Source organism: Lissotriton vulgaris, chromosome 4_1, assembly GCF_964263255.1.
Source record: "Lissotriton vulgaris chromosome 4_1, aLisVul1.2, whole genome shotgun sequence".
In the NCBI taxonomy this organism is placed as follows: Eukaryota; Metazoa; Chordata; class Amphibia; order Caudata; family Salamandridae; genus Lissotriton; species Lissotriton vulgaris.
Genome location: NC_141691.1, coordinates 267,976,412 through 267,997,409, shown reverse-complemented (window position 1 = coordinate 267,997,409; position 20,998 = coordinate 267,976,412).

Sequence of the window (20,998 nt, the reverse complement as noted above, 5' to 3'; positions counted from 1 at the left end):
TCTCACCCCCCGCCCCCCAATAATGCCTTTCAGGCAGAATGGAGTTGTTCTTCAAGAAATTAGATTTTATATTTCATCTCATGCATTCCTCAAGTAACACGTCTTCCTAGGTAGAAGAGTCACTTGATACAAATATTGAGGCGTGATATGCATTCTTGCAAACAAGCAAGTGAACAAGAAATTGTGTAACCACCTGGATTCTGAGGCTTCCTCTTCCTCTCTAGTGCTGAGAGGTTATAATGTTTGCGGCTGTTGGACTTGGCCCTTTTTGCAGGGTTATTCCCAAACCTGTTGCTTCTTCATTCCAATTTTTTCCTGACCTGTTGTTGTTGGCTATAGGACTCTGGGCACTTTACCACTGCTAATCAGGGCTAAAGTGTATATGCTCTCTGTTTAATTTGTGAACGTGATTGGTTATCCATGATTGGCATATTTGATTTACTGGTAAGTCCCTAGTAAAGTGCACTGAAGTGAAACAGGTCCTGTAAATCAAATGCTACTAGTGGGCCTGCAGTACTGATTGTACCACCCACACGAGTAGCTCTGAAAAGGTAACTCAGACCTGGCAATGGAGTGTCTGTGTGCAGTTGTTAACTGCCATGTCGAATTGGCAAGTTCTACATGTAAGGCACCCCTTTGGTAGGCCAAAGGACCCCCTGGGGCAGGGTGGAGTGTATGTATAATGTAGGACATGCACTGGTGTGTGTGACATGTCCTGATAGTGAAATACTGCCAAATTTTTTTTACAGTATTGAAAGGTTATCTGGCCCCATTTGATAGAATGGGAGTGTATTTATAACATCTTATAAATAAAACGTTCCATTGGGACAGGAAACATTGAAATAAAGTGTAGGCTCTCTGAACTCAGAATTTAATAACACATCTTCTAGTAAAGATGGTTTTTAAATAGTGTTTAAAAATGCCACTTTTAGGAAGTGTGCTCTTTCTTTCATGAATGAGCCAGGACTGGGCTGAATAGAACTGGGCTGCATTCAGAGTAGGGGAGGACTTCTCACTTGCAACTGCATAGGCCCGGTCTGCATTTAGAGTGGTGGGAGGAGATTTCCCTTGCACCTCAATAGGGCCTGTCCGCCTTACACAATGATGTCTTCAACTCCTGCCGGGCAGCTGCATGAGAGAGGATGGAACTGTTTTGGACTGGGCTCAAAGACTCTTGTACAAAGAGAACAAAGACATTTTTGGGTATAAGTATTAGGCCTAAAACCCCTGAACTTTAGATCACTTCTGGAATCATGAGGAACCTTTTCCAAGGAGAAGAGCTGGAAAAACTGAGGAGAACTACTTCCCCTTTGCTGTGTGTCTGGGATTGGCCTGCAGTATCTTTTTCTGCCAAGGAAAGGAGAAGGACTTTGCTGTGTGCTGTGTCCCCTGCTGAAGAAGACCTCCAAGGGCTTCAGTAGAGCTTGCCTCCTGTTTTAAAGTCTCAGGGACACAAAGATGTAAACGCCAGCTCCCCTGAACTTCCTTGCGGGGAGTTCTGACTTGCCAAGGAGTGCCTGTGACTGTGTTGTTTCTGCTGTTGGGAGCTGGAAAAGCAACACAACTACAAGAAAATCGATGCATCTCTGTTCTTATTGCAGTTTTCCCGATGCAGCACCATGGTGTGAGAAGAATCTCCATGCCACTGCAAGAACCCACACATCGAGTTATCGCGGATGAAGAAACCGACGCAGTGCCGCTCGACACCGCTGCATCGATCGCCGACGCATTCTGGATTTCCACACATCGTACCTGTGCAGTAAGTTTTGCCGATTCATCACCCGCTGACCGGAACGTCATGAAGAGTCAACGCATCACTTCCCACCACTGACTGGATTTGATGCATCACTTCTCCTGCGTGCAGCAGAACTGTCTGTCGCATCACCTTCCCAAGGTCTCCAGAACTGACGCATCTCTTTATTTTCAATGCTTTTTCACTCTGCTGCTGTTTTGCCTTGTGAACTCTGACACAACTACAGGTCCTCAGTATAAAAGTAACTCATTCATAGTTTTCTACGGTACAAGTTCTACAAACCTTTTGAAAGTCATATTTTTAAATTTGTATGTAGAATTTTTGTTGTTTTGGTCATGTTTAGTTTAGATAAATATATTTAATTTTTCTAAACTCGTGTGGTATTCATGTGTGGTGTTTTCACTGAGTTACCATTGCCTTTGGGATAAGCCTGTCTGCTCTTGCCAAGCTACCAAGGGGGTGAGCAGGGGTTATCTAATGTGTGCATCCCCTTACCCTGACTAGTAGCAAGGGTCCCTATTTGGACAAAGGTACCTACCTCTGCCAACTAAAGACCCCCATTTCTAACAGGGTAACTTGTGAATTAGCCTTCACACCCTTTTTCCACAAAAGGTGCATAATTTTTCTAAGAAAGTAGCCAAACTATAATAATATGGGTTTTCTGGAAAAAAGGGAAAAACTGCTGTGCAAGAGACATGCACAAAATGTTTACTGTGCTAAGAACATCCTCCTACCAGCTACCAGGAACAAGCATAGCAGTAAAATGAAAATGCTGTTACCACAGCGTTTGCATTTTTTTAAGTGAAAGTCTATTTTACCTTTAATTTGTAGTTTATAACAGTTTGTGGTGTCGACAGGTATGATACTAATGGGTGATCCCAGAAAGCAATGCAATTCTAAAAATTAGACAAAATGCTCAATTCAGTAAGGGTTGATTCATACAGATCTCCCAATATTTTCCCCAAAAACTAATTATAAAAAATATTTGAAATAAATTGAAAAAATAACAATAGAAAACAACATTTTCTTTTTTACATTTTTGATCCATTGGCAGATTTACAAAAGTAATATACCTTTCTTACCATCAGACCCTTTTGGTTGCAGGAAAATATTGTGTTCAGCCACCATCTAGGGAAACCTAATGAACCCAGATATTTCAGAAGTCGAGAAATCCATGACAGTCTAGGATGATGTGACTGTATAAGTTAGAATGTTAAGCATGTCATGGTATGACATGCCACTATTTCATTCCATTCCTTTGCTAAGGTAGCATAGAATGCAAAGGAAGGTGTGAAGGGGAACATTGTAGGATTTGGGAGGTTTTGGACATATTCATTTGCTCACCACCAGTGGGCTGTTTTATTGTGAAGAACGAATGGTATTCACTCAAATCTGGATGAAGTTGCAGAGTCTATTTCTTCAGTGAGTTGGTGATTGACATTTCACCATAAAACCTTATACCAGGTACACCAGCAACTCCTTGCACTGGAACCAACAATGAGTCTTGAAAATTACCTGTTAAAAGCTCTGACTCACCAGGAGTTTGATTAGGAACATCATTTGAAGCCTCACGCTGTGAGGATACTGCTTTGGAATCAATCCAATCTTGATGGAGAAGTGTGGCTCACTGGTTAGAGTGGCAGACTCTGAAGCAGAGATCAGGTCCGGGACCAGGGTTCAAGTCCCGACGCGGCAGGGTCTTGAGCTCAATGTCCGCGGACTCGATAATTCTCGCCTCAGCGCTTACTCTAATCATGGGTCCCACGCTGCAACTCTGGGCAATAGCTTGCTTAATCTCCACAACGGCCCCTACAACACTGGGATGCCTGGCTTCACCTTGGGGGTGCCCAGAAGGGGCATCTCACAGGGAGAGCCAGGAAGGGTTCCAAAGCGTTATACAGCGCCGGGACGCCCCGTTGGGGCAGCTGTGCGCTTTACAAAATACACTACAAGTGTATGTTTTTCAGAATTTGAAGCAATACTTTGTTTGGAAATATCACTGAAATCACATCCCCCAACAACATCCAGACTGAACATATTTTTCCTGACCAGGCTTAAGAGCTACAACAGAACCATTATTCCACCATCCCCTTTTGTGTAGTAACAGGGCACTCCCTAATACTTTCTCCACCTACACCTGTGCAGTGAATTTTGATACGCCTTTAGAAAGGTATTTGTGATTTAACTATGTGCACTCAATCTTCTTTGTGAATAATTTTGGGATTGATTCTTTGCACTCTATCATTATATTCTGTATGTTTTCAATAGCCTTACTGGAGTCATCCGTTTTATTGTCTGACTTATCAAGCAGAGGTGTCTCAAAAGCAATTCCACTCCTCCCTCACATGAAATAAAAATGCTAAACTCCTGTTGCTAAATGCGGTGTCATATGATAACTCTGCATCTTTTCTTGAAGAATTTTACAAGCATCTTGCTTATTAGAAAAAGCAGTTTGAATACCTTCTTTCCAAAAATCTGCTTGCCCTCCCATCTAGACAATTTGCCTTAGGGCAATAGAGGGATCCTCTAATTGCTTTAATTACACATTTGTCCAGGTAATGCCTCATTTTAGGAAATACAAATTGCACTCCATTATCTGACATCATGATAGAAAAACCCTCAAACTAAAAAACTTCATCCAAAAACGTTATCAATTCATCAGTAGTCGGATTACCCATGAAAGCGCGACAAATCCATTAAAAAAATTATCAATCAAAACAATAAAACCAAAACTTTGTCTGGTTCCAACTAATCTATAGAAACCTTTTTAGAATAGTTTTTCCTCCAGAGGATTAGCTGGTTTAATAGTGACCTTCCAATGCTGATTAAAGTAAACACAAGCAAAACATCTTTCAAGACGTTTTCAACCAATAGTGTTGTTTTAGCAATGTTTTTGTATTGGAGACACCTGGATGTCGGTGATGCACCAACCCAATAGCTATTATATGACTCCCATTGGTGGAACAAACAAATCAGGTCTTAACAGAATTCCATTCTCATCACTTAACTCTCATGACACTTGTGCAAAACTTTGCAAACCTGGTTCCAAATTTCTATTTGATGACCAGCCTCTCTTTAAAAATAGTTTCACCTTCGTCATTTGTTCATCATCCTCACAAACTTTCTCCCACTCTGCTTCCATCAAAACATTTCCACATTTTTCCAAAACATCCAACACTGCCACAATACACTCATGCTGCTCAAACACCACTTCATCTTCACTACCATTCTGTGGTAATCTGGCCAACCAATCAGCTGTCACATTATTGCCACGAGATATTTGCCGAATTTCAAAATTAAATTCTTTCAATCTTCCAATATGTCTGACCAGTTTTGATGAAGCTTTGCCAGACCTAACAGCATCCATCATATAAACAAACGGTTTATGATCTGTGACAAGCACAAAAGGTTTTCTCTACAAACAATTCTTAAATCTTTCAACAGCCCGTACACATGCTAAGGCTTCTTTTTCTGTGGTGCTAAATGCAACTCTATACCTCTTAATGCCCTTGAAACCACACCTTCTTTCCATCAACAATCTGACTAAAACGGCATCTACACCAATGGTACTCACATGTCACATAAGACTTGCCATCAGGATCAATTGTTTTGAGTGCTGGTGCCTGTGCAATCAAAGTTTGATTTTTTTCGAATGCAGCTCCATGTTCATTGGACCAAACAAATTGCACAACTTTTCCCAAAGCTTTACACAATTGTTCTACAAAAATTGCGTAACCATGCTCAATTCTTGTATAATATTCCCCAAGGCCTAAACATTATCTCAGCAATTATTTGCAATACAGCCTGATGGCATTAGTTATGGCACTGACCAAATCAGATTAGGAAGGAATACTATCACAAATAATCTTATGACCTAAATAATCAATTTCTTTGACCAAAATTTGACACTTGTTCTGATGCACAGCCATACTTCTCACTTCAAGGATTTGGAGAACCTTTTCTAACAAGTTGTAATGTTCTTCAAATATTTTTACAAAAATCAGGATATTGTCCTGAAATGTCTGTACCCTAAACAGGTCCTGGTCCAGTGTGTCAATATGATTTTGAAACACACTGGCTGCTGAAGCTAGCCCAAATGATAATCTAGAACACCTGAATACTCCACAAGGAGTAAAAAAATCTTAAAGATCTCTTGAACCTTCATCTATGTTTTCTTGATGGTATGCTGATTTGAGACCAATAACAGAAAAATACTAGGCTCCATTAACAGCAGCCATTAACTCTTGAATTCTAGGAAGTGGATGGCAGTCTACCACAATATTATGTTTAATGACCTCAAATCAGCAAACAAATGCAAATCCCATTCTCTTTTTAAAGCTATGACCAGAGCCAAAAACACAAATTGATACCTGATATATAAATCTAAATTTTGCCCAAATTACAGTTTGATGCCAACACCCTCAATGCCACTACATACTCCTCTATCAATTCTACACAAATGTCTTCCTCTTGTGTCAAGTCAAAAGTCTTTATTCGATTGTATGTTTAACAATCATAAAAGTACATCACTTAAATAATCAATTAAAAACAAACCAAGTAATTCATTTCATATGACGTATAAAGGACATAGCATACAGTACAAGATAAAGGAGAAGAGCAACGGGCATTTTAAGCAAAATCATGTTCAGTATGTGATAAAAACATAAATTACTATATTGATTTAAAAGATAAAATACCTAAAACATTCAGAGCATAATTAACCATCCATACTTTTCCTGAAAGAGATGTCTTTTTTAAAAAAGTTACAGACAAATAAAGTGCAATCAGAGTTCAGTAATTGAAGATAATAAAGTGCGGGTTTGATTTGTGCAAACTGCAATTTTTTAAGACATGGTTTGAGAAATAGTTTCCGTGGTATGGTATAATATGGACAAATAAAAAGGAAGTGTGCCAAGTCTTGAGGAGACTTCCCGTCGCAGCCACAAGCTGGCAACACTTCACCCCGTTGTGCCCCACTTGGGACCGCCAATAGGAGATGAAATAAATCAAAGCGGAACCTTGTCAGGAGAAAACGTTCATAGCCAGTCATAGGCCATGATAGATAAGGTTCCATGCGTGGGCAGGTTTTAAGAAGTAGGTGTTTCCTGACACTGCCATTCTGTATCTCAATCTCTTCACGGTCTGTACATCTTAATAATAATATGGCGTTTTTTACCAAGATAACATCGGGTTTTGTGATCAAGTTAGGGGCAAAAAACAAATCAGGGCGGCCAACTGCCACCAAACAGTCCTTTATGTACTTCAACCACGGAACTTTAAACCTCCCATCTAGTGTTAAGGCTTCTTTCAAAATAGCATGGGTGAGCGGGATATCGGGGTTAAGCCAACAGTTCAACCAACATAGAACCGGACTTACAGCTATTCTGTCACTTAAGTAGGGAACCCCCAACTCTTCATGTACCGAGAAGTTCCCAATACCCCCTGGCAACCTCAGTATTTTTTTCAAAACAGTATTCTCTGTGACCTCTAGGTCCTTTGTCTTGCGGTAGCCCCATAGCTCGCTACCATAACAGGCGACAGCAACACTTTTTGCATGATATAATTTGAGCAAAGCGGCCATTGGGCAGTTCCCAATTTTTCTTGCAAAACCAAGTATGGCCGCATTTACCCGTGTTGCCTCGCCCTTCTTTTTTGAGACTGCAGGGCCCCAAGATAATTTATGGTCTAAAAGGACCCCAAGGTATGAAAAAGTGTTAGTAGTGGGGATTTTTTCCCCATTTATACTGAAGTTATTCATTTTCCGTATACCCTTGCCTAATTTCATGACATAGGACTTGGAGTTATTAATGCTTAGTCTGCGGGACTCCATGAATTTATAAAAGGAATTTAATAATTTCTTGAGGCCGATTGCTGTTCTAGATATAAGAACAGCATCGTCTGCATAAAGCAGCACTGGAATCCCCTTGCGCTCAACAAAGGGATAGTCTGCTTCAGTGTTTAAAAGAAATTCCTCCAATTCATTGATATACAAATTAAAGAGGAATGGGGCCAGGATACATCCTTGACGTACTCCCCGATTTATTCTAAATTCATCTGTTACTTTAAGATCTTGGGTGTACCGGACGTTAGCTCTTGTGTCCGAATGCAGATCAGCTAAAAAGTTTACTAGATTCCTCTCAACGCCCATTTTTAACAATGTAGCCCACAATATACCTCTGTCCACGCAGTCAAAAGCAGACGATAAGTCCATAAATGCCAGGTAAACTGTTCCTTGTCTAGCCAGGGTGTATTTACTTAGGATCAGATATAGGTTCAGACACTGTGTGATGGTCGAATGACCGGGTCTGAATCCATACTGTATAGATGAAAGAATTTTGTTATCTTTAGCCCATGTGGTTAGCCTATTTAAAATTACCCCCCCACCACTTTAGCCACTGAACTAATTAGAGATATTGGTCTGTAACATGTTGGGCTGCTGCGATCGCCCTTTTTAAAAACAGGGACTATGGTCGATAGCCCCCATGCTTTTGGGCACCCCATAATCACAGCTGCGTTCACTACCGCTGCGAGAATGGGAGCCCAAAAGGAAATTTTAGACTTAAAAAGGTCCGGAGGTAAGCCATCCGGGCCCGGGGCCTTATTGCTAGTCAGGCCCTGGATACCCCTTACTACCTCATTGACAGAAAAGCACAATGGGTTTCCAACTGGGGTTAAAAAATCGTTTTCTGCCCGGTGCTGGTTACTCTTGAAAATTGCACTGAAGTGGGTCACCCACTCCCCCTCTGGAATATTAGTACCGAGGGCTATATCGTTGGGATTATCAAACAAAGGTTTGTTGATAATTTGCCAAAACCTGCCACTATTCCCCAGCACTGAGGGATCAAGAAGGGATTCAATGGTGATAGCCTTAATTTCCTTTTTGCGGTCTGCTAATGCCTTCTTATAGTTCAGACGGAGATTTTTTATTAGGTCAGAGTCTCTTGGTTTAACTTTTAAGGCGTTCTTCAGATCTCTACTAGCCTTTGAGCAGTTGTGGTCAAACCATTTAGAGATTTTTTCATTTTGACCCTTTGCTGGGGCTGTAAGCATGAGACCAATTTTAGCTGCTACCCCCGCAAACGCAGTCAAAGTGTCCACAGGGGATGAGTCAAAAGATGAACATGCCGACAGCTCCTCCTCGCGTACACTGTTTATTTTAGTATATAAGTTATCTTGATTTATCAGTGTCCACTTAATGCGGCGTCTGCCATTTATACAGCTCGTCATGCCCGGGTCATTACAGGGCATTCGTTTTGTGAGTAGAGACCCACCTATGCTTATAGCTAAGGGATTATGATCACTGTAAACACTTAAAAGAATAGTGAAGTTCGAGACCCAATTTGCAAGATCGAAAGATACTAATATATGGTCTATGAAGGATCCCTGCCCGTGTCCTTTGAAGGTTGGGACATCAAAAATTTTTGTATCGGGGACCATAGACATAACTGAAATTAGGTTATTTTCGTTCATTAAATCATTTAAGTTCTTGCCTCCCCTAGTGTGAGCAAAATGAAAACCTTCTACCTTATTACAACCCAGAGAACCCATTGGGGTAAAGGCTGGGTTGCCACAGGGGCGAGTATTGAAGTCACCTACTATCATCAATTTCCGTGGCACAGTACATGCAATTTTACTCAATAATTCTTTTAGGGACGCAATATTACAGTCATCATTACCACCATTAGCATTATAAAAGTTAACCAAGGTCAATACGTTCTTGCCTTTTTTTATGTCAATCAACTGGATATTTCGGTTATCATTATGACAGACACTTATTTTACAGAGCATACCCAGATTAATAAAAATGGCCAAGCCTCCCTTTGCTCTGCCCCTAGTTGATGCAAGTGCTGGTACAATAAAACTTTGGAAACCCTCAATATGGACATTTACATCCTCCAACCAAGTCTCCTGGAGACATATGATATTGTATTTTTTGATAGCTAAAAGCCATACTGGGTCACATATCTTATCGGCCAAACCAGCTATATTCCAGGAGATTAAATTCCTGAGAGCCTCTGGAGCTGTACATATAAACCTTTCTAAGGTGGTTGGGGCAGACATCGGAGTAGATATCTCTGTGTATATATCCCCCGAGTCCACGTGGCTTACTACAACTGGTTCTACATATGCCAGAATAGGATTGTGGACCACAGGCAGAGGATGGAGGTTGTCGTTTTTAGGTGAGGGATCCAAAGTTAGTGGTAAATTACTCAGGTGGTCTGCAAGGTGACCTGTAGTACATACGCCGTCTTCACTACCTCTTATGGGAGAACTCCTTTCTGACCGTATATCAGATATGGACAGAGAAGTACACTTGGTTTTCCCTTTAGACACTGTGGGTAGATCAACTGGCAAACAGCTATTTGTATCAGCACATATTACAGCAGAACATGGTCCTATCTTTTGGCGGCAGGGCCCCTTCACATCATGTGGCCTTGACGTACATAAGTCATTTGCAGTACCCCCAACACACTCAATACACCTTAGGCATCAATCGCAATCCTCCAAACTGCTAAATGCCTCATATCTGTTGTATAGCTCTAGGGGAGTAAATGGGATCAAATGTGCCATATTACCGTTCTCGCCCATATTGCGGCTTGTCGGTATGGTACTCCACCCTTGCAACACAGGGGTTGGAGCTAGTTGATGCAAGTAAGCGGGATTCAGGGCAGACTCCTTATTAAGAAGGTGGGTGGAGAAATGGGTATTATTGGACAGATATTGTGGTGGAAAAACTGTAGCCCTGGGATAAAAGTACGTCAGGGGACGTGGTACAATACAGTTATTTTCGTTACCAAAAGGCCAATTCAAAATATGTTGAACTGCCCTTTTGTCCCTGAAGTTTATGACGACAATATCCCCCCCTATGTCCTTCGCTCTACCCCCCAACCAGGACAAGCGACGGACATGGACTATATCACCGTTTACCAGGTTGGGTTTGGGTCTGTACAGAGAGAGCCAGTGCATGATCTTATTTTTTAACTGAAAATAGCCCTCGCGTTTACCGTTTGTCAATTCGGGAACTCCGGTAAGTACTACCACAAACGGAAGTGCTTCCGGTGGGAGTTCCACAGGTGGTCTCCTAGTCTCCCCTCCAAGCCCCCGGGAGGTCTCATTCCCTTCTGGTCTTGATAGGTTATTTAAGGGAATGCTAGGTGCCCTAGGCAAGGTGCTAACAGGGATAACATTGTTGCTATTCAATGTTGTAGTTGTTTTACCCAAGGCTACTGTTGACTCTATTAGCTTAGGTTTCTCTGTAATTTTGCCATCAGATGATGACACACCCACATACGAGGGATTGGAAACGGCAGAAGTTGCAGCTGCCTGGTTTTTACCAATAGAGGATGTAGAGGTAGTGGGAGCCACGGCATTTTTTGTATGGTTATGCGTTGTTATTACAGCTTTTTGTGGGTGCAGCACTTTATGGGGCCCTTGTGACCTGACAAGGTCCCCCAGTTTTGTTATATCCCCCTCTATTTTACCCAACCTTGTTTCCATTCCCTTGAATCTGTCTGCTAAAGCAAGCATGTAACTACGAACAATTAGTTCTATATTGTCCAATAGAGACTTGGGGGAAACAGGTGGTAGATCTTCATCCATTGGAATATGGGTAATATCCGGCTCTATGGCTTGGATTGTCATTGTCTCTGGTATAGGGGTAGTAGAGACGGGTACTGATACCTGCTTATTAACAGGAGGACCCGTAGTAATTATGGCAGCAGTAGACGCCTTTTTGCCATACTCACTGTGACTTAATTTTGACTTGTTCATAGTTGTGGTTTTCCGTCTCCTTTTTGGTGGGGGAGGTCCATGTATTTTGTGTGGCAATGGCCTCGTACTTTTACCTCTTACGACTTTACCAGGTCTGATTGTGGGTGAAATCAGGATAGTAGGAGTTTTGGTGCTGTTATCAGAGTTAATAGTCTCCAGTGGTATCTCTTGTTGGGTTAGTGTGGGTGACACAGCAGGAGCCAAACATTCTTTAAGGAGTAGGGGTACACTGGCAGTTAATGAAAGGTTATCTGCTGTTGTAGAACTCAGATCATCATCTAAGGAGACAGACATTATAGGTTCAGAGTACGTTCTATTTTTAATCCGATCAATTGAGCGGCGTCGTTCTGCCCTCCTCTCTGCTAACAGTAACTCCTTATTTCCCTCTGATGTAGTTTTGAGGAAGTAATCATCCAGGGTTCGATTTAACGAGCCCCCAGATTTTTCAAGACCAACAACAGCAGGACTGGTAGCGGCCATGGCCATCATGCAATAGGAAGTATATTGACAAACTTAGTAGGAAAAGGACACTCACAACTTACAGCAGGCAAACACCAAGTCCTCAGGCCCAGCCCAGCCTCTTCTGGCCGATGAGGGCCGTAGAGGGCCCGCCCTTTGCCCGGGCTTCGCCCCGGGCGTCCCGCGACGCGGGGCTCCTCCGCCCTTTATGGCGCCTGGTCGCGCTCACTGGCGCGTGTTGCGTCACCTCCACGCGCCGCCGCGAGGCCTGCCGGGAGCTGTAGTCCCCGGGAGCGGCGGCGCGGAGTCCAAAGCCCTGAATAGACTCTCGGCGGTGGCGGCGCTGGTGTTCTCCACAGGCAAGATTTCTCGCCCCAAAATGCCTCTCTGCGGTGGCGACTGTGTTAAGGCACAGGATATGGCAGGTAAGTGGCTGTAAATGACCCTCGGCGGTGGCGGCAAGTATGCTATTCTTCCTCTTGTGGAAACTCTGTCTTTCAATAATTACATTAGGTTCCTCAATAAACTGATTTTGTAGGCTGGATACAGCTTCTTTAAAGACATCCCATGGTACATCTTCAGCTGCAGGTGCACTGATAGGTTGTACATTCTCTAAAATGTCGATTGCTGATTTACCCAAAAACTGAATTGCAATGCTACCTTCCTTTCTGCTGAAAATGATTTTTCATCAAAGGCCACTAGATAATTTTCAAAGGTCTTAAACCATTTCCCCCACATTAGAAGTGGTTTACCAGGTATCAGTAAAAATATTGATGGTAGATTGAACATTTGTAAATTGGCAATTTCCCACATAGCAGATAGAAATATTATATATGCACACAAAATATAAATAAGTATAAAGCTCTGTACACTGGGGAAAATATGTGGAAAATACCTTGAAGAAGTGTCTTCAGCTTGTATCTGCCCTAGGTAAGTAAGAAAATATACTAAAATAGAAGCTACGACTTGCAATTGAAAGTGTGCAAGTCACTGATTTCACCAACAGTAGCTGGGAAAAAAAACAATAGTGACAGGAAACCAAGGTAAGCTGCCCAAAAAAATTGAATGCAGCTAGAACAAGAATAACCAGTGTGCGCATAACTGTAATGCACTTTATAAATTGCTCAGAGAATACTCTCAAAATGGCACCTATTCCCAACATCTTGACTTGTGCAGAGGACTCCAGGTGAGTCTCGGCAGCCCTGACTCTCAAAACTGCATTTATGTCCAACGTCGTGACATGTGCTGAAGACTCCGGGTGGTTCTCGGATGGGCGGTCGAATCCCAAACACTTGAGCACAGGAACACCCATCAGTATACAAGCCGCCACGGGTAAGCATAACTCCTCTCTTAAAAAAATACACAGTACATTTAAGTAAAGTCCAGCAGAAAACACTCCACTTGTTCCTCTTTTATGCTGCTTACTGTTTCTGCTTCTTTATGCTCCTTAATTATTATTTTTCAGGATTCAAACAGAATTCCAAGAATGTAAAATGTCGAAAACATAAAAGTCGGCTGCCGCTTGATTCCCTCATCACCAAATGAGGAAATGAACTCTGCAACATCATCCAGATTTGAGTGAATACAAATCTTTATTCACAATAAAATAGCTCACTGGTGATGAGCAAACAAATACATCCACAACCTCCCAAATCTTACAATGTTTTCCTTCAAACTTTCCTTTGCGTTCTATGCAACCTCAGCAAAGGAATGGAATGACATAGTTGGATGGTAAACTTCTGAAAAAAGGACAATTTTGCACCGGGTTACGTGCATCTATTCATCAGCGCTAGTTAGACGTTGTGAATGGAATCACACACTACTTGATGTTTGTATATTCTTTCTATTTATTTATTATATCAAAATTATTTTTTGGTATATTTTTTTTAATTTTTTTTTATAAACTTTGTTTTTTTTAAAAACCAGTTGGTTTGACAGATTATATATATATATACATAATACACTTGTTCTTAACAATTATATACACATGTTTGTCAATGGTAATTACATATACATTACTGCCATTCATCAATTTAATCATACAATACAGAACCAATTCCTTCTTCAACGCGTTTCGGCGGTTAGCCTTCCTCAGGAATTCTGTATTTCAAATGCACAGCGTTGGTACAAACACGTTGATACTGACTAATGGAGAGATGTGCCTTCAAGGAAATCAAAGAGGCTAGTCTCTATCGTTGTGTTCTGGGCAGCACAAATTGGAAGGATTCTTGAACAGCTGGAAGTTGCTGGTGAAGTTGTGTTCAATTCCCGGATATAACATTTTCAAGTAATTTTGTGGGCTCTTGCTTTTGGCTTGTTTTACTGCTAATAAGCAGACCACTTCGATGTAGATGTGTTTAAGTGTGGTCCATAAAGCTTTGGTTCTTTAGAAATAGATGTCCAAACGATTCCGCTCTATGGCCTAGGTTGGATGTGGAATTTTAGAGTCCTGATGTGTACGACTCGAGAGGGTTTGCCTGCTGCTGCCAGACGCGTTTTTCTCGCGTCTGGCAGCAGCAGGCAAACCCTCTTGAGTCATACACATCAGGACTCTAAAATTCCACATCCAACCTAGGCCATAGAGCGGAATCGTTTGGACATCTATTTCTAAAGCCCACAAAATTACTTGAAAATTTTATATCCGGGAATTGAACACAACTTCACCAGCAGTTCTTGGTAGCCTCTTTGATTTCCTTGAAGGCTCATCTCTCCATTAGACAGTATCAGCGTGTTTGTACCAACGCTGTGCATTTGAGTAATGTATATGTAATTACCATTGACAAACATGTGTATATAATTGTTAAGAACAAGTGTATTATGTATATATATATAATCTGTCAAACCAGCTGTTTTTAAAAAAAAAACAAAGTTTATAAAAAAAATATATATATATATACCAAAAAATAATTTTGATATAATAAATAAATAGAAAGAATATAGAAACATCAAGTAGTGTGTGATTCCATTCACAACGTCTAACTTGCGCTGATGAATAGATGCACGTAACCCGGTGCAAAATTGTCCTTTTTTCAGAAGTTTAATCTCCTTGCCAGGGTTTATCCTATAAGGTAGGGGCCCCCTTTTTTCTAAATAGTTGGATGGTATACATTCTAACTTACACAACACCAACCTAGGTAACTACCATAAGAATCTTACTAAACCCAGACATTTCTGAACTCTACACACCCGTAGAAGACTAGCATGTTGTAAATTGTGTGGATCCATCTAACCTTTTTACCCAGTATGCCCAGCAAACCTGAAACCTTGGCTAAAATCATGAATTTTCATCACATTTTTTTAGGTAATGCAATTGGATTTGTTGGGAGTCACAAAATTCTTACCACCCAATATTATCTACCACACTTCTGATAATAGCAGTACTACCAAGGTATCCAGTTTTTAACAAAGTCTTCGTAGGGTTCTCTTTTTGCCGGCTTACTTGGAACAGTGTGGCAATTAACTAAAGCAAGTGAGAGAAAATTGGAATTCACCCACCTGTCTGCTGACCAATACGTAAAACTATGGCCAAGAGATTCCAACTTTGTTATTCCTCTGTGTAGAGATGTTCTAGCCTAGGCCCTATGGGCCTGAAAGGCTGTTGAGGTGTTAGGGGTGGTAATGAGACCTTAAGTTGGGACCAAATTTCCCCCTCTCCATTTTCCTGGCATCCTGTGGACTTTCTGCTCCTCTTCCAGATTGCAGATTTGGGGGGTTAGCAGCATTAGCAGTTGGGGGAGTGGTGGCAGGTAGAATTTGAATGTGGTGAGGCATAAGCATAACAAATACATTTTCGCGAGCAAGAGAGTGAGCCTGAGAATTATGAGGCAGGCTGGGGGGGGGGGGGGTGGGTTCTGCCCCCTTTTTATTTTTGTAAAGTGGTGCATTTTGGTGCTATATTCAGCAATATGTTTGTCCTAAATGGAGCAAAACTACTCCTGGAGAATTTCCTTAGCGCCTCTACAATCAAGCAGTCTTTTAATGCAGGCATGCCTAATGGCATGCTTAATTGCCTACTTTGTGAAGTCTTAGTTTGATCATAATGATCATGCCTGTTGGTTATTAGCACAAAGAATGTTTGAAGGCACAAAATCAGTGGGTGATGTCTTGCCTGCATCAAGCATTAACTGTGTGATGCTGGGACAAGTGAAAGGCTGGCTGCGTGCAGGTTGTATTTAGGGCACAGACCTGGGCTTACATGAATACACGCTATGCTTGGTGCCAGTGTCGGAATTAACCCTGAGCGGGTTCTTCCCATTTATTTAATCCCCGCAGGCCCGCTTGGCCTGCGGATGACGTGGGTGCGTGTTCGTGTGTTTCCGGAGCGGAGCCAGAAACACACAAGCGCTAACCATTACATCCCTTTCCAACTCAGTCCTTTTTTTTCTCTCTTTTGAACAACAAAATTATAGCACAGTATTAAGACTAGCAGAACAGAGTTCAGGACACTTGCATGACTTCTGATGGCACCAGCCACTGTCCCCTCAGCACGCAAATTCTCAGAGCTGTTGGCTCGGGCAAGGGTTGGGTCACAGGCTGTATCTCTGGAGGGGGCCTCAGTGGCGTGTGCTCTCGGCCAATGCTCTGGTTGGACATGGGAGGGGGAGCGACAAGGTGTTAGTGTTCCTCTCTGCTGGGTTGTCTCCACCTGCGGGTTCTCTGCCTGCAACCTCTTGGGCTGGGGTCATTGGAATTTATGGTTGGCCACCGTCTGACTCACTCCCTATGTCGGTGGGAACTTCTTTGAACCATGAGATAATCCTAGAGACTTCTTCACCTCCTTTTTTACTGTTACCTTGGTCCCGTTGCTGCTGACTATGGTCCATGTGCCGGGTTCATAGGTCATCCTGAATTTTCCTCCTGGTCGACGACATTTGAGGATAACTGTTGCTTCTGGCCGGAGAGTCCATGATGCTGCGTGGCATTGGGTACTGGCTTGGATGTTTCGTTGTTTCCGTCGGTCTTGCACTTTTTTCACCTCCAGCAGACTGGATGTCCACCCAGGACAGGTGGGGATGAAATCTCTCCTTGGCCCTGTGGCATCAGCAACCCAGGACTTCGCTGTGTGGTACAGCGTGGTGTACTCCTGTTCTCCCTTAGGAATTAGTGTAGTTGTTTGACCCCAGTCAGCTTGTTCCAGCACTGCAATGCGGAACATCTTGTTAAGGGTGCGCATAAATCTCTCCACGTCACCATTTGCCTGTGATTCAGAAAAGGGGGTGGTGATGAACAGAGTGTCTGAATTAAGCAGACCACTCTTACCCAGTCCAAAGATCAGGGCTTGATCCATCACCGTTATTTATCTCACTGCACCATCCCAGATCAGAACCTGGCTATATGCAAACCAGTCTGTCCCTGGCCCAGTGCATCATGGGAACAGGGCAGACTAAACTACCAAGCCAATTCTTCACCAGAAAGGAGACAAGCTACCGGGGACCGGTTTCTGGCATTTCAGCCGTCGTCGGCCCGGCTTGCTTGAATCCTGATGGTGCAGTGAGAAAGGGACTCATGTCTGAGTATACCCTGCCACACCTATAGTGGCCAAAAACGATTCAGAAAAGGGGGTGGTGATGAACAGAGTGTCTGAATTAAGCAGACCACTCTTACCCAGTCCAAAGATCAGGGCTTGATCCATCACCGTTAGAAAACGGTGATGGATCAAGCCCTGATCTGTTGACTGGGTACGAGTGTTCTGTTTAATTCAGATACTCTGTCCATCACCACCCCCTTTTCTGAATCATTTTGTCCACCATAAGCGTGGAAGGGTATACTCAGATGTGAGTCCCTTGCTCACTGCACCATCAGGATTCAAGCAAGCCGGGCCGAAGACGGCTGTAATGCCAGAAACCGGTCCCCGGAAGCTTGTTTCCTTTCCAGTATAAGAATTGGCTTGGTAGTTTGGTCTGCCCTGTTCCCATGATGCACTGGGCCAGGGACAGACTAATTTGCATGTAGCCAGGTTCTGAGCTGGGATGGTGCAGTGAGCTAAAAACGGTGATGGATCAAGCCCTGATCTGTTGACTGGGTACGAGTGTTCTGTTTAATTCAGATACTCTGTCCATCACCACCCCCTTTTCTGAATCATTTTGTCCACCATAAGCGTGGAAGGGTATACTCAGATGTGAGTCCCTTGCTCACTGCACCATCAGGATTCAAGCAAGCCGGGCCGAAGACGGCTGTAATGCCAGAAACCGGTCCCCGGAAGCTTGTTTCCTTTCCAGTATAAGAATTGGCTTGGTAGTTTGGTCTGCCCTGTTCCCATGATGCACTGGGCCAGGGACAGACTAATTTGCATGTAGCCAGGTTCTGAGCTGGGATGGTGCAGTGAGCTAAAAACGGTGATGGATCAAGCCCTGATCTGTTGACTGGGTACGAGTGTTCTGTTTAATTCAGATACTCTGTCCATCACCACCCCCTTTTCTGAATCATTTTGTCCACCATAAGCGTGGAAGGGTATACTCAGATGTGAGTCCCTTGCTCACTGCACCATCAGGATTCAAGCAAGCCGGGCCGAAGACGGCTGTATTGCCAGAAACCGGTCCCCGGAAGCTTGTTTCCTTTCCAGTATAAGAATTGGCTTGGTAGTTTGGTCTGCCCTGTTCCCATGATGCACTGGGCCAGGGACAGACTAATTTGCATGTAGCCAGGTTCTGAGCTGGGATGGTGCAGTGAGCTAAAAAACGGTGATGGATCAAGCCCTGATCTGTTGACTGGGTACGAGTGTTCTGTTTAATTCAGATACTCTGTCCATCACCACCCCTTTTTCTGAATCATTTTGTCCACCATAAGCGTGGAAGGGTATACTCAGATGTGAGTCCCTTGCTCACTTCACCATCAGGATTCAAGCAAGCCGGGCCGAAGACGGCTGTATTGCCAGAAACCGGTCCCCGGAAGCTTGTTTCCTTTCCAGTATAAGAATTGGCTTGGTAGTTTGGTCTGCCCTGTTCCCATGATGCACTGGGCCAGGGACAGACTAATTTGCATGTAGCCAGGTTCTGAGCTGGGATGGTGCAGTGAGCTAAAAAACGGTGATGGATCAAGCCCTGATCTGTTGACTGGGTACAAGTGTTCTGTTTAATTCAGATACTCTGTCCATCACCACCCCCTTTTCTGAATCATTTTGTCCACCATAAGCGTGGAAGGGTATACTCAGATGTGAGTCCCTTGCTCACTGCACCATCAGGATTCAAGCAAGCCGGGCCGAAGACGGCTGTAATGCCAGAAACCGGTCCCCGGAAGCTTGTTTCCTTTCCAGTATAAGAATTGGCTTGGTAGTTTGGTCTGCCCTGTTCCCATGATGTACTGGGCCAGGGACAGACTAATTTGCATGTAGCCAGGTTCTGAGCTGGGATGGTGCAGTGAGCTACAAAACGGTGATGGATCAAGCCCTGATCTGTTGACTGGGTACGAGTGTTCTGTTTAATTCAGATACTCTGTCCATCACCACCCCCTTTTCTGAATCATTTTGTCCACCATAAGCGTGGAAGGGTAAACTCAGATATGAGTCCCTTGCTCACTGCACCATCAGGATTCAAGCAAGCCGGGCCGAAGACGGCTGTAATGCCAGAAACCGGTCCCCGGAAGCTTGTTTCCTTTCCAGTATAAGAATTGGCTTGGTAGTTTGGTCTGCCCTGTTCCCATGATGCACTGGGCCAGGGACAGACTAATTTGCATGTAGCCAGGTTCTGAGCTGGGATGGTGCAGTGAGCTAAAAAACGGTGATGGATCAAGCCCTGATCTGTTGACTGGGTACGAGTGTTCTGTTTAATTCAGATACTCTGTCCATCACCACCCACTTTTCTGAATCACCATTTGCCTGTGGCCATTGGGATGTGACATGCCTGTATTGTATCCCTCACTGCTTCAGGAATGCAGCAAATTCTGCGCCTTAGAATGGTGGCCCATTGTCGCTTCGGATTTCGTGGGGGAAACCGAACATGGCGAACACTTTCTCCAGGACAGGGTTCACCTGTGTGAAGGTGGTTGAAGTAACTGTTACCACGATTGGGTATTTCGAGAACGCGTCAACGATCACTAGGGTGTGTTTCCCTCCAGGGAAGCTCCTGAAGTCAATGCTCACTTTGCACCAAGGGGTTGTGCATGCCTCTTCGGTAATTACCGGAGTTGGTCTCTCTGGGATACCGGTCAGTTGGCAGGAAGAGCAATGACAAACAAGATCTTTCACCATTTGTTCCAGTTCCAGGAACCAAACCTTTTCTCTCATCCGTGCCTTCATTTTAGTCTCTCCCTGATAACCTCCATGGGTTAGTTGGGTGGCACCGTGTTTCAGTGCTTGAGGTATGACCAATCGTTATCCCCTTCGCAGTATTCCGTCATTGGTGGCACTGAAATTGTTCCTTATGCGCCATATCTTTGACAGGCCGCCCTTGTCTTCCACGCTCCAGACATTCGCATGTCGCAGGTAGCCAGCACAGGATCCATGTTGTACTGCTTTGAGAGCTCTGGTGTATACCGTATCGGCGGTGGCAGCTTCTTTGATATCCTCGAGGGTCATGGTCTGAGGGCATGCTGCGGTTGATATCATATGGACATACTGCTCAACATCTTCTTTGTCCTCCTGAGCTCCTAGCGGTGTCAGGTGCCTGGACAGGAAATCTGCAGAATTTTTAGCACCGGGGCGATACACCAGCTCTATTTCGTAGGACTGTAGCAGCGCAGCCCACCGTTGAATACGGTGGGGCGGATGAGGAGCAGTTCCTTTGAATAGAGGCACAAGAAGCTGATGGTCGGTGACCACAGTGAAGTGTTGTCCTGTTAGGTACAGATGAAAATGGTTGCAGGCCCACTTTATGGCAAGCGCCTCCTGCTCGATTTGGGCATATCTTGTTTCCATTTTTTGAATGACCTGCTGGCGAACTACAGTGCAGCCCATCTCCCTGGTTCCTGTTCTCGGGCCAGTACTGCTCCTAACCCTACTGGGCTGGCATCGACAAGCAGTTCCGTTCTATTGGTCGGGTCAAAGTATGCGAGCGTGGTCTTTTCCAGGAGTGCGTCATT